Source organism: Haemorhous mexicanus, chromosome 1 (genome assembly GCF_027477595.1).
Source record: "Haemorhous mexicanus isolate bHaeMex1 chromosome 1, bHaeMex1.pri, whole genome shotgun sequence".
Classification (NCBI taxonomy): domain Eukaryota; kingdom Metazoa; phylum Chordata; class Aves; order Passeriformes; family Fringillidae; genus Haemorhous; species Haemorhous mexicanus.
This window is the reverse complement of record NC_082341.1, coordinates 58,977,793-58,992,345: the sequence shown is the minus strand read 5'-3', so window position 1 is coordinate 58,992,345 and position 14,553 is coordinate 58,977,793. Positions and strand designations below refer to the sequence as shown.

At 41.9% G+C, this 14,553-nt stretch overlaps 1 protein-coding gene across 3 annotated transcripts in view; it reads right to left on the bottom strand.

Annotated features, from left to right (window-relative positions):
* TNS3 (tensin 3) overlaps positions 1-14,105 on the bottom strand; it is a 210,936-nt gene extending 196,831 nt beyond the window's left edge. For 2 of the 3 annotated variants that reach the window (XM_059850645.1, XM_059850682.1), the window contains exon 1: positions 13,954-14,105. The gene's annotated coding sequence lies outside the window, so the exon portion shown is untranslated. Of the gene's footprint in view, positions 1-2,135; positions 2,270-13,953 lie in introns of those variants that run through there. The other variant, XM_059850654.1, reaches the window with a different exon arrangement.
* Between the last annotated feature and the right edge of the window lie 448 nt (positions 14,106-14,553).

The window sequence follows — 14,553 nt, the reverse complement described above, 5'->3', positions numbered from 1 at the left end:
TTTTGTTAAAGAGTATATTTAGGAGACATGTAGGTAATTATAATAACAAGGTTTTATCCAAATAAGTGCCACCCATCTCTCAAAAATACCAACTCATTCTCTGTCATTATGGTCACTTCCAGAGAAGGGAAGTTGGACAAAAGAGATTAGGAGACTCCCCATCAACTTTTTCTAATGCAAAAGAAATTACTATATTTTTCCAATCTTCTGCATTAGTATATCTCCATCTCAGTGGTATCTTCTGATCTGCTACCTATAAAGCTTATAGTCAAAGAACCCTGAGGAATGGACTAACAAGCCTCCCTGCAAGCAGCCCAGAGAGAGAAAGAAAAAGATCCTGTTGTGGGTTCTGTGTTCGAGACAGAAATATTTTCTGAATGACCAAAAAACAAGAGCATGCCAAAGAAGGTGATGATAACCAAAAATATCACAGCTGATTCAGTAAAACAAAGTGTGACCTGCAGAAAGGTACTTTGGATTAAATCAGAGATTGCAAGGAACACAGATTAAACTACTTGTGGCCACTGTCTTCTCTAAATAATCATACCCTGGGGCACATGCCCAATCTAAGCTGAAATAGAATGTTTTAACTTAAATAATAGAAAACTCGTGGTAATGCACCACTGATTCATGAGCACATGTACTTCCAACTAATTACGTGACTAATTAAAACTTCCAATAAACACGAGTTATTAGAAGTAATTGATTTAGCTGCACCAAAAAAAGCCAATTCTGTCTATGTAGGAAGAAAAACTCACTAGTTTCAATAGGTTCTCTTCGAGGTTCACTAGAACCTAGGTTTCAATAGGGTCACTACTTTCTGAGGTCCTCTTTCACAGTTTCAACCTCATCAAAAATCTCATTTCGTTTAAGCAAAAGTCCTGCTTAGCCTAGACTAGCTGTAGTTGTTTCTTTCAAAAATTAGCCAGCCTAAGACATTTGTAATCAGTCGAAGTTGAGCAGCATACAGAAATCTCCTATCCAATATCACATAAATAGTCCCAAAGCCCTTATAGCTTTCACTCCTGTTTCATTTCATACCTCGCAGAAAGTAAACACTGCAATTACAAATGTAATGACTACCACCAGGCGCTTCTCAGCATTTAAAAAAACAAAACAAAACAAAACACAAAAAAAACCCCAACTCTGTTAAACATATAAGCAGTATTCAAAAATAAGGTGCAACTCCTCAACATTCAGACACCCGACATGGAAGATCACAACTGTGGAGCCTGAGCCACCTACACTGCACTACTGGCCAGCACCAATGCCAAAAGCCGTTCAAGACCGGGACGTTTGTGAGAAGACATCCAAAACTTCTGAATATCGATCCTCAGTAAGGATCATTTATCTAAGAAAGTGATCAGAAAGCTTCAAGCAGCTGGAAGTTTTAGCCAGAGATGGCAAGACACTGCCAACAGTTCAGAAAAGCTGGGCATCGGGAAAGATCTGGATGGGTACCAAAACCAGCACCATTTATCAGTCACACCAGCAGATGTGCTGAGGCCCGGGGCAGCCTCAGCAAGGGCTGTCTGTGAACGACGAGCTAGCAGGGGGGAGGCTCCCCGCTGCCCCAGCCCGGCCGTCTCCCTGCCTGACAAACCCACAGGTTTTTAGTAACTTTCGAAGACAGAAGTGAGTACCCTGCCACTAAGTTGTCCAGCATGGAGAGAGAGCTAGCGTGACTACAAAGATACGGGAGCGCCTTCCCGCCCCCTCGGCCGGAGCCTGCCTGCGGACGGCACGGCCCTCAGCCCCGGCGCCATCCTGCCTTCCCTGCGGCACCGCTCCACCATCTCTGCCCTCCTGGTAACATGAACTCCCAAACACCGTCCCAGTGGACGGCGCTCCTTATCCCTCTCGACTGCCCGAACCCCCGCCCGGCCCCACCACCGGGAACTGCGCCCTTCCCGCCCTAACACGCTCCGGGGCGAGCGCGGAGCCCTGGCACCCGGTGGCGGCGACTGTGGGGGCCCCGCATCTCCTCAGTCCCCGCGGCGCGCAGGAGGGCCTCTCTCCCTCCTTCCCTTCCCGGCCGCCGAATCTCCTCCGTCCCACCAGGAACAAAGCCCCGCGCCGCCGCACCGGCCGGCGCGTTCCCATTCCCGTGGATCACGACGGCCGACAAAGTTTACCTCGTTTTCCCGGCTCCGCGACAGGACAAGGCGGCTCGGCCGGGGAGCGGGAGCAGGGATCCCCCTCCCCCAGCGCCGCACACACTTGTTTTTATTTCCTCTGCTCCCTCCCGCTGTGGGGAGCCTCCAGCGTTTCGATCAAGGCCGAAGAGGAGGCGGGGAAGAGGCGCATGGCACTGCTCCCGGCTTGGGGCGGGGGGCTACGGGGCAGCCTAGCCGTGCCTTGCTGCCCCTCACCCTGAAGCGGCGACACCAGCCCCCTCCTCTGGCCTGCTACCTGGCGCCATCTCCCCGCGGCAGCCCGACTGCCTCGTTCGGAAGGCTGCTCTGCTCGGGAGGGGGGTGGGGGATCTCCAGGCCGGGAGAGTGCCGCCACCCCTAGGGCCCTGCATGGCTTGGCTTTCCTCCCTGTATCCCAGGCTTAAGTGCAAGGCTGGAAGTTGCAGCTCCTGGAACAAGAGCATTTACCTCTCTCCCGGACGCCTTGGCGTGGCTGCCGGCAGAGGACTGACTAACACCCATAAGCAGCCACGTGCAAAGCGGCCACAGTAAGGAAGCCAAAACCGAGAGGTTTGCACCTGTTAGTTTCTCAGCACAGCTCCAAAGATGCAAAGATAATCCCTAAAATCACAGCTTAGATGCTGCTTGTTATAGATACGTATTACAATACTGGCTCTTCGCAAATATTATAATGAATACTATATGTGTTATGTTGGAAAGTTATGCTGCATTAATCTCTTTGAAGTAGTGTGGCAAATATAGTTTTTAGGCTATAGCATAATATTAAAATAGAAACTATGTGATGTAAGATACTTTTTGTAACTAGCTCAAGGAATGGAAAAGATAACCAAGAAATTCTTCGCATTATCCTAACTGGATAGAGATAACAGCAACAGACACCAAGATCCCAAGAGAAGAAGTATTGCCTCCTTATCAGGAAAGCTCAGACTTTAAGGAACCAAGAAGAATGATTTTGAAGATGGGGGGGGGGAAGCTAAAATTAAGCAGAAACACCCTAGTATGAAAGGAATATTTGAATCATGAATGAGATATATGAATATGCAATAGGCTATTGCTTTTAAGGGGCAGTCCTTTGTTAGCAAGGTGTGCTTTGTGGCAGAGTGCCAGGCACATGGACGTCTGTAATTCTTTAGTTTTTATTGTCTCTTACTGTCCTAGTTTTTATTACTATTTTCATTACTATAAAACTTCTAAATTTTTAACAAAAGTGAATGGAGTTTTTCACACTGCCTAAGGCTGCAGATTCCCTGTGTACATTTGTTCATGCAAGTAGAGTTCTTTACTACACTGATATTTATGCTATTTACACACCAAGAATTACCCTCCCTTGAAGTAGCTCAAGAAAGGGCAGCTCCATACCTGGAGTACCTGCAGGACATACACACGTGGCACTGCTCTCTGTACCTGCTGGTTCACAGCTACTTCCACTTGCATAAGGAGTAACTTCCATTACTTTCCTTTGGTGTAGAATTTCACCCCCAAAGGGACTCTGAAATTTAGCTAAAACGGGTATAACTTGAGGCCACTCCTTGCCTCAAGTTTATATATATATATATATAATCAAATATTAACTGAAGCAAAAAGGAACTTAATTAATAGAATTGGATTTGCTAACATACACCACACTCAGATGGTAACTGAGGGCTCACTTGAGGTGAATGCATATTACTAGTGACAAAGAAAAGGATTTGAGCAAGCCTCTTATGACTAGGACCCCATGTAAACATGATGTGACCTTGTTGTAGCTTGTCCCAGAAACAAGCTCATAGAAGTGATAAGCAATAATAAACACTTTTTTACTCTTAGAGGCTAGATTTACAGCCAGCCTATTCTAGCACAAGGCACTTCCTCTGGCTGATTTAGGCAATACAGTGGCTAATATTTGCAATTCTGTTGCATTGAGGACAAAGGACCACCAAGAAACAGAGATCTCCAGAGATCCCAGAGATGAGTTTCAAAGTTCAATGCTAAGTCTGCTTTTTGCAATGCTTCATATTATGGGAATAGGCAAAGTGCCTGCAACACCAACAAAACAAAAGCAGAATTACAATCACCTTCTAGCTTTCAAGCAAAAGTTTCAAAACTTGACCTCCAAGGAAAGAAGGCAGAAATTAATATATTTTTTAAAATTTAAACTGTCATGATTTAGCACTTTGACAAATGGTTTTTAAATTCTTGCACTTAGGCAATACTGCACATATATGCAGATACCAGCTTACAGATGCACATATTTTACATATTACACTAGCCAAAAAAAAATAAAGTATTTTTGCACAGTATCTCCAATGTGAAGGCTCAGTGCCAGGAAGTTCAGTGTGTAGGGTTAATATCACAGTGTTAGCCTAGCATAAATGTTCTTTACTTTTTATAATATGTCTATGGTAAATAATACCTTCTAATATGTTTACAGCTGTAATTATCACCTCTATATTGTAAATTCCTCCCTTCATCACATTTTCCTAGGAATTGGAAAGGACAGGAAAGGAGAAAATCTGTGTCAGTGTTTTAAAGAAGTTTCAGTGGTTTTGAACCTGCCAAGAGATGTTGCCACTGACCATGTTAAATATTCATCTCAGACACAAACTTACTGAGTCAAGGAATCTGCTGTGTGGTATGCTAACCTGCTATCAAAATAGTCTCATCTTCTACTTTAATGACATCACAAACACTTTTACGTATTCCAAAGAACGGAGAAAGAGTAGTTATGGTAGTGATTCATACCTTTCACACACTGGGTTACCACTTGCCCTGATGTGCTTTATTCTTACTGGTTTCTACAGAAGCAACCAAATCTGAGTAATGTATAAGGTGAACAAATAAAGTTTTTATATCGGAAGAAGGATTGCTTGGTCAGTTATCGCTGTGTTGAAACTAATCATCTATTCTTACCAGCAACCAAGAACTTGTTAAGAGCAAGTTTTGCAGAAATCAGGGCACACAAAAATGGTTTCAGTCCTATTGTTAGTTTGCTTCAATAACACAAACCAGAACAGCAGTCTTTCATGCACATAAAATACATACAGTGATGGCATATGCTATGTTTATAACCATTCATACGGCATATATATATATATATATATCTCACATTTGCATCAAGAGCACTTGATAGATACCCAGTTTCCCTTGACTAAGTCTCCTAAAATTCATAACACTCTTTCAATATAATATAAATTTGTAATCTGACTTCAGTGTTAGAGATCACAAAATAACTTTAAGTATCTCCAAATGTAACATAAACAGTAGTATAAGAACATAAGAATTTATGGTGTTTCATAAATGTCCATCCAGCAGCTGTATTCTGGCATGAACAACCACCACATTTTTATTTGTAACAAGAAAAAGAGTTCTCTGGTGTAGCTACAGCTCTCTCCATAGAGAGCAGCAGACACAACTTCCCCAGGCATTGTGCTGGGGAAGGCTGTGAGAAGTTCAGAGAAAAGAATGAGAAACAATTCTTATCTTCACTTGCTGCACCTGTTGTTGTACACATGTGGAATGTGTTATGGAGATTTGTTTACCAAAGGGTGATTTCTTGATTGGTCAACAGTGATGGTGTTTGGATTTGATTAACCAATCTGGTCAAAGCTGTATTGGACTGTCTGCAAGAGAGATACATTTCTTCTTAATGGGTATGGTATGGTATGGTATGGTATGGTATGGTATGGTATGGTATGGTATGGTATGGTATGGTATGGTATGGTATGGTATGGTAATTGACCAGCCTTCTGCAATCATGGAGTCAGTGCTAATTATGACCTGTCTGGGGGCTTGCAACAACACTCTGGTAACTGAATTTATTGTTTCTTTTCACTTTCAGCAAAACAAATCCTTATAAATGCAGTGCCATACAAGTAATATTCATCTCATTCATGTACTGTTGACAGAACTGGTACCTGTAAGGTTCCTTCCAACCCATACCATTCTGTGATCTATGAATTGCCCCTGCATATGTCAGCTTTGGGCACTAAGTGACCATTTCAGAAATTTTCAAGCTACCACACCAACAGACAATATTTAACCTCATGTTCTAGGAATGAGCCCACCTCACCTATTTTCCATCACTCACTTACTGGTACAGATGGTACATGGTATCTGTGGTGGTTAAAAAGCTAATGTTAAATCTGCTGACTTATCAAACACACCCGTGACTGTGTTACAAGTGCAGCAATGAAACGTCAATCTGCATTAACCTTCTGAAATGTTCAGTTGGTACAAAATCAAAAGAAAGATGCAAAATCTCTAAACTGGGAATAACTTCAGTCCATACCGTCGGTGCATTGCAGAAAAATCAATCAATTATTTGATTCTTATTGGTACTCCGATTCTTTAATAAAAAATGGACAAGAACAAGAATCTTGCACAGTATTTACAGCATTTTCTCCCTGTATTGATTTATGATGTTCCTAATAAATGATTACATTTTTGTAGGTTATCAGCTTGCAAGGCAAGCCCTTGTAAATATATGCCTACATCACCCACTACAAGATAATATAAGCATGCTGAAAATAATTGTAAAAAATCAGGACTATGCAGTTTTAAGGTTGGCTCATTTATATTATTATGATACAATGAGCACTACATGTGTATTCATGCAATCCAATACTTGATGCCCTGTGATAGAACAAAAAAAGCCTGGTACTTTACATATTTGCATAAACATTTTTCTGTTCTCCAGTTTCTTGGAACTGCTCCTCTTTTTTTTTTTTTTCCTTGCATTAAGAAGAAACTAGTGAGAAACACTGAAATTGGCACGTTTAAAATTGTGAAGGCTGCAGAAAAGCCTCTAATAAATTGCAGAATTGATGCTTTGTTTAACATATACTAGCATAACTGTAGTCCAGAAAAAAAAAAAAAAAAAGACACTAACTCCAGAGGTGCTTTCAAGACAAGTCTGGTGGTACTGAGTGAGGGAAGTCATGTGTCATTTGATACAGAGAAAACTGTTAAGAAAGAGAACTAAATAAAAAGTAAAACAGTTGCTGCTTTTTACTCTTCACAAAAATCAGTTCTCTCATAGAACTGTCCTTGTTTAGGGCAAATTTGGGAGAAAACCTCTGAAGGGCTTCTTCTAGACAGCAGATTCAAGCAGCCCCTCCCCCAACCAGTTCAGGAAAATATTTCCTTGGAGAAAAATGGAAAAAACCTGTTTATTTGGCAGGCAAAGCATTCACCAGCACAAAATAAATGAGCCATATTAAACATTAAAACCTCTTGCTGCTCCAAAGGAGATGACAAACCCAGAAAAGTCCCCTTCATGGGTTGCAGCTCAGCTTACTCAGTCTCTTATCAGGAAATGCCTCGACTCAGGCCCAGCCTGGTGGGCCACAGGTGTGAGCTGCTGGTGCTCCTCTGCGTGTTCAGTCCAGAGCAGGTTTAAACAGGTCAAAAGAAAAAGAAAAACCACAGTCCAGGGAACTCCTCTGCCTCAGCTAGCTAAAAACCAACTAAAAGCAAAGGAGAGCTCTGTCGTGCCATCTGTCTGTCCGTCCGCAGACAATGCAGTCCAGGAGGAGGAATGTGGAGGAGTGAGTGCAGTTTCTGAAAAAAAACTCTGAGCTTCATCTTCCCTCCCCTTCGCTCTCAGAACCAGTCTTAAAGGTGCAAAACTTATTTCTGGGCTAAACATACAAATGGGGATATGAGCATCATAAAGTCACCCCAAGGCAAGGACTCAAATGAAGTTCCACACACAGGAATCAGTTGCATAGTTCTTCAACTCCTGTGATGGGATACAACTGAACCAAATGCCATGTATCATATACTTAGTGTAACATGACTGGAAATTTAGTGCAGAACATACAAAAGTTTCTGTAACTAGCTACACAAAGTTAAGAAAAAAAAAAACAAAACAGAGAACCAATGGCATGATGTTACAACATGCTTCCTCAAATCTCAGTGCATTGCTCCATGATTAGTGACTGCCAGGGCTTTTTGATGGCACGAGAACTTCAAAATGACATACTTCTCTTCCTCCACCTCCCTTTTTCAGACAGTGAAACAGGCCCCAACTCAGAACAATCTATAGAGATAACAGCTCTGAGACAGAATCTGCTGTACCTGTTGAGTGTCTATGAATAAAATTAGCATGTGTGTACACTAGTTATTAGTGGAGATGGGAGGACTTCCTTAAACTGAAGAGACAGCAAGCCTTCTTCAAGTCTGTGCAGAGCATCCTACCTCCCAGTTATGGTCCAGTAGTATCAGCTACCAATTATCAGTGAAGTCATACAAGACCTCATAGATGAGCAGCCATGAGTTTCCATGTCAATTTAGAACCGTCACAGACTGCAGGTTAGCCACCACTGTTTTCTAGAATACGAAGCCAGACCACTTGGGTTCTAGCAATTAATTGGAAATTAAGATTCTTTAGATAAGGGTAGATAGAGCCGCACTCTTTAAGTACCTGTTGCGGGTTAGGAACGGTGTTCCCCAATTTAGTATTCCCACCAAAACCCAGGCACTGCTCTACTTGCTCCCCTTTCCCATCTGGCAGCTGGAGAGGAGAATTTGAGGCACAAAAAATAAATATCAAATAAGAACAATTGCTGGAAACAGCAATTATATAAGAAAACAAACAGTAACAATCCTAATAATAAAAGTATACAAAATAGAGAGTGATTCAGAGAATTCCTAACCCCATCCTAGGAATGACATGAAGTAGTATTGAATAACCTCATGGTCCTAGGCATGCCCCCTCCTGTCTACTGGAAAACTTAACCCTGTCCTAGCTGGAACCAGGACAATACTATAAACAGGAAATGTAATTACCCAAATACGCTAATAATTATCCCTTCTTAAGCGTAGTGTGCTATGTCTCTGTAATATGTAGAACCAATGGCTGTGCCTCAAGGAGCCTAAATTTTTGTCCAGTTACTCAACTCTGAAACAGTTTTGGATTGCAAAATTCAGCTTCTCAGGTTTCTAACCAGAGACCTGCCCAAAGAACTTCCTTGGGAGCCCAGAGAGTGACAAAAGAGGTCTCTGCATCTGTTGGCTGTCTTTTAAAGGGACCGCGGACCCCTTCTTTTCTGTGAACCGGGAAGCTCAATTTCCCAGGTTGTCAACTCTTACTGACAGTAACACAAACAGTGCAGATGGATGTAGAGGAAATATGGAATATAGTACGTATTTTTTGGCTCACCTAGGATACTACCATGATGCATTCCAGAAGTAAGTTACAGTATGAGCAGCAAACATGACTTCAAGATATGTTACTTAGCACCTCAACAGACATCAAGAGGACTCTTCTTTCACATTTTGCTAGCTTATCTGAGTAACTAAGAAAGCGTTAGCTCATCAACAGGAAGCCTCTTACTACTGGCTCAGCAACAGGGCAACTGTTGACCCTTAGCAATTAATTTGCATTTCTGCCTGGGGATAATTGTGAGTATGTATTTATATATACACATAGGCACACACGTATAATCTTTGTATCAGTTAACCAAATTACAGGAAAAATACTCCCCAAAGGAAATAAGATAAAACCAGATCATTTATTGTTTGTAAATGTTGCCTCAGAAACCTTAAGCATGCACATCATGCATCCTTAACTCTTGTGCCTTAAGGGATTCTTCTAACTACTGCTCTGCAATTTATAAGTATAGGGGTGGAGGGCGATCTCATGTCTGACATTTGGTAATTATATATTTGAAACTAAACCCAAGTAGAGAAAGAGAATGCCTTTGTTCAAAGCAAGGCTACTTTCTTTTCTTTGATTTAGATCCCAGGGCCAAGTTTAGTCAGCAGTGGAAGTACAAGTGCCCTCCTACTATTCTGCCCAGGTTCTTCCAACAGCAGAGACTACTGAGTAGAGACTCAGCCAATTCATCTGTCCATGCTGAAGAAGTAGATGAAATGCCAGAAATTATAAACAAACTGCATTTCAGTTTGAGTGTTTAATAATCATGCAAACCAGACGTGTTCAGCAAGAGCTGTGTTCAGGTTGCTGTTTATTTTTTTATGGATGGGATATCAGCACTTGCTTATAGCAAAGCCCTAGCTTCACTGCATTAGAAGCATTAGAAGGGATAAGTGGTTGTGTGTATTTAACAGTTTATCACAATACCAGTGACTTTAGGTACAATTATATCCATTTCTTTATTCTTACATCCAAAGCATCTTGCTATTTTTGGTGAGTTATGACTGAAAGTGATATGCAGTGAATCTGTACAAGCCTTTAAAAGTACATATAACAGTTTTTCCTAGCACATTAACTTATGCCCAGGTCTTGTAAGCCCTGTCTTGTCAGTCACTGCCTTCTCCTTAGTAAGAGTACTCTACATATTCCTTTTACCATTGAAATACTTCCTAAAATTTTGAAGATAGGAATTTTTGTCCCCTGTTCAGAACAACCTTGACAGAGAAATCAGGGAATCATGTAAATAACTACTTTGGAACAACTGAGAAAATCAAGTTTGAAGACTGCTGTGCTATGAAACTAAGGTTTATCCATGAACAACTCTTTCATTTCTAGTGGAATTCCCTGTTATACTTTTTGTCTTTTCCACCATGAATACTACTGGGATTAATATTGGGGTTTATTTCTTCTGTATTAACTATTTTACTTTACTTTATAGCATCATTTTATTATCTTCAGCTTTGATCACTACATATTGTAGCTGCTATTAAAGTTTATGTCTACAGTGCCTGCTTTGCTGTATATTTGCTAGTGTCAACCTTTTTGTCAATTGTGAATGTACTCATTCTTTAATTTAACAGCACAGTTAATCCCATCCTAAATGGGATCCACTCCTAGCTTATTCTTGATCTGTAATGCCTGTAGCCCTCAGAACCTGGGGTGCCTTTCTGCCACCAGAGTATTTGCACACAAACTCTAAGTACTATATAAAGCAGAATTACATTAGTTTCTGCCAGTTCTCTACCCTCTTACTTAGCTCAAGCCAATCTATTTCCATAAATGCCTGTACCTGCACAGTCATTTAAAGTCACCCTCCTTTGCTAATTTTCTTATCTTTGTTCCATTTTTAGAACTATCTCCAGACTATCAGTTTTCATATTTAATTCCATTTACTTTTTAAAATTCCTGTTAAATAAGTATTCCTATAAAATGTCAATTACTTTGATTTTAGCAGCAAGTCTAACTCCTATTTAGTTTGGTCGGGGCCGGGGGAGTTTTGGTAGCTAAATAATACCTTACAAAAATTTTTTGACCATGTTAGGAGGAACAAATCTAGAAGAAGTGACTAACTGACAGATTATAAACTAGAACACTAATTCTAGAAATTAGAATTAGAAATTAGAACACTAGCATCTTTCTTCAGAGTAAGTTTTTAGAGTGGTTTAAATAATTTGCACACATTTTGATGACATCTTAGACATGAAGTATTTATGCCACCTCTCTTTGGACTTCAGCTTTTACAATGCTGCAGGCAGACAGCTATAACACTGACATCAGGGTCTGGGCATCCCACAGATAATTTGCATCTTCTTCTTCAGCTCAATAAACAGCTACCAAATGCAGGCATTTATGTATAGTAAGACACACCACAGCATATCTTAAACCATCTCCTTCCATTCAATTCATTCTATAACCTGACATATACAATGCTTCCTTTCATTTCAGTCACCAGGGAAAAGACACATTCAAGACAAATTCCAAGCACTTCACTGTTTTGTACAACAAAATCACTGCCAAAAAAAAGAAGACTAACAGGAAAGAAAATAATTTAAAATTACACAGAAAAATAAAATATTGATCACTTTCCTTTTTCTTTCTCACCAAGAAAACTTGGAGTTACAAATACCAAAATAAAGAAAGGAGTACCAACTAGCAATAAAAGAAACTTGAAACACCATAATTGTAACTGACATCTGGATCACACTGTGAGCCTGATTGTGTCCGCTGATTACATGGGAAACCACTGGCAATGTGTCAGTGTGTGTACTATGAAGCACACAATCAACACCATATCGTGTCAAAGCATTCACCTTCTCAGTACAGTGGAAATGCAGGTAATAATGGCTGACACTTGAAAAAATAATGTGTTTAGTGAGTGACTCTGGGGGCAGTATCTCTGGCCCTTCCCTTCTATTAAGGCTATTAGATGTTTAACCAAATAGTCGTAATTTCTGAGGTTATGCTAACCATTACAAGAGGAGCTTTCAGCTCCCGTGTTAAGCTTGCCAGTCAATACCTTTCTTTCCCCAAGGAAAAAATGGGTCAAATGGCACCTGCCTCAAAGGTGATTCTTTTACTGTCTCTACTAATCAGCTAAAGCAGTTAAAATCAGAATGAAATTACTTAAAATTTTATAGTGAGGTAGAAGATTGCAGTAGCAATTTTGCCTTTAATCTGAATATTCTTTATAAAAAATATTTACCAGCAATAAAGGTTTAATGATCATGAAAGAGGACGTGTGCTGGTTTTGGCTGGGTAGAGTTAACTTTCTTCACAGTGGCTGGTATGGGGCTATTCTCTAGATTTGTGCTGATTGAAGAGATGATAATAGAGATGTTTTTGTTGTTGCTGAGCAGTGCTTCTGCAAAGCCAAGGCCTTTTCTGCTTTTTGTTCTGCCACACTGGCAAGGAAGCTGGAGGTGGTTGGGAGGAGACAGGGCTGGGACAGATGACCCAAACTGACCAAAGGGGTATTCCAGACCATCTGAAATCATGCTCAGTATATAAAGCGGGAGGAAGAAGGAGGATGGAGGGGACATTTGGAGTGATGGTGTTTGCCTTCCATAGTAACTGTTATGCATGGTGGGGCTCTGCTTTTCTGGGGATGGCTGAAAATCTGCCTGCCCATAGGAAGCAGTGGATTCATTCCTTGTTTTGCTTTGCATGTGTGCACGGCTTTTGCTTTCCATATTAAACTGTTTTTATCTTTCCAAAACCATGAGTTTTCCAACTTTTACCTTTCCAACTCTCTCCCCAGTCCAGCTGGTGAGGGAGTGAGGAAGTGGCTCCATGGTGCTTGGCATGGTTAAACCATGACAATATGTTGAAATTATATTTACTCCCCTTAAAAAGTACCCCTCAGTGACATCAGAACTGCCTGAGGTTTTCAAACATAGCTATTGCAGAGCCACCCTCATGCAAATTTGCTAGATTTTTCTCACTCAGCTCTGGCTGGAGGTGTTCATGTATTCCCAGAAGCTTTCAGTAATAGAGTAATCACTATAAAGCACATTCTTGTTTAATTCTTGACAAGTTGAAAATTCACAGCTAGGTGCAGTGTGAGGCAGCAGATCTAACCAGGAATTAGGCTGTGGTGGCCTTGCACAGTGCATTTGTCTCTGTTACTTTTATTTTTAGCTTGGTTTTATAACTATTACTTGTGAGTACAAAAATCACCTTGCTTTAGATCTCTGTCTTAATAATTTTTTCTAGTATTTTTCAAACTCACCAATTTCATTCCTGGATAGTTATTCAGATTTCCTAAAAACAGGAGGTAGCTGAAGCATGCAAACTATGCCAATGCCTCCTGAGAGGGACCAATCTGATTTTTATTTATGCCTCAACATATGTTATACATTAGTTGAAGGCTTCCTGTTAGGGCTGTACGCGGGCTGGCAGCCCCGTCCCAGGGGAGACTTCGCCGGGCAGCCAGTCGGGAGAGAAGCTTCCGCGACTGGGCTGCAAGCGACCCCCCACTGGCCAGCGGGACAGATGCCTGGATGCCCGGGAAAAATGCCCAGGAAGAAATGCCTGGGAAATCGGGCTGTAGGAGGAACCTTAGAACATAAAAGCAGTTAACTGTGACACAACCGTGGGCCATTTTCTTTGGTTTTCTTGGAGGGTCAGTTTGGCTCTCATCCCCCCCTCTCCTTTTCCTACCTGTGTCCTGCTTCCCTGGACGGACCTGTCCTGCCCTGCTTCACCGCTTCCGAGAGGCAGCTCGTCGCCGCGACGACCGGGTGCTCCGCTGCTTCCCGGACGGAGCAGAGGCCGCCGTGTTTCCAGAGCTGCCCGCCGCAGCCGCCGCCTGCCCCCGGCCGCTCCCAGGAGCCGCGCAGGCTCGCCGCGCCTTGCCCCCACCGCCGGGGACACGCTCGGAAATGGAGCGCTCACGGGAGCCGCTCGGGCTCGCCGCGCCTTGCAGCACACACACTCCATCTGCCGGGCTGATCCGACAGAGCGCACGGGGTTCTTGCGGTAACTCTATTGCTGCCTTCTGTTTCTCTCTAGTTCCCTCTCTGCTCTCTTTTCTATCTCCCTTCCGTAAGAACACTTATCCTTCTTTATCAATAAACAGTTCTCATATATAATTTTGTTGCATTTGCGCTTCGTTTTAGTCAGATGATCTACCAAAAGTAATCCTCCCAACTCCCCCTTTTGGGACACCTTCATCAAGAAAATCCTGAGAGCACATCCTTGTACATCAAGTCCGCTCAAGAGACTGACCTCAAGACACTAAAGCTCAGGAAAACAGACCTA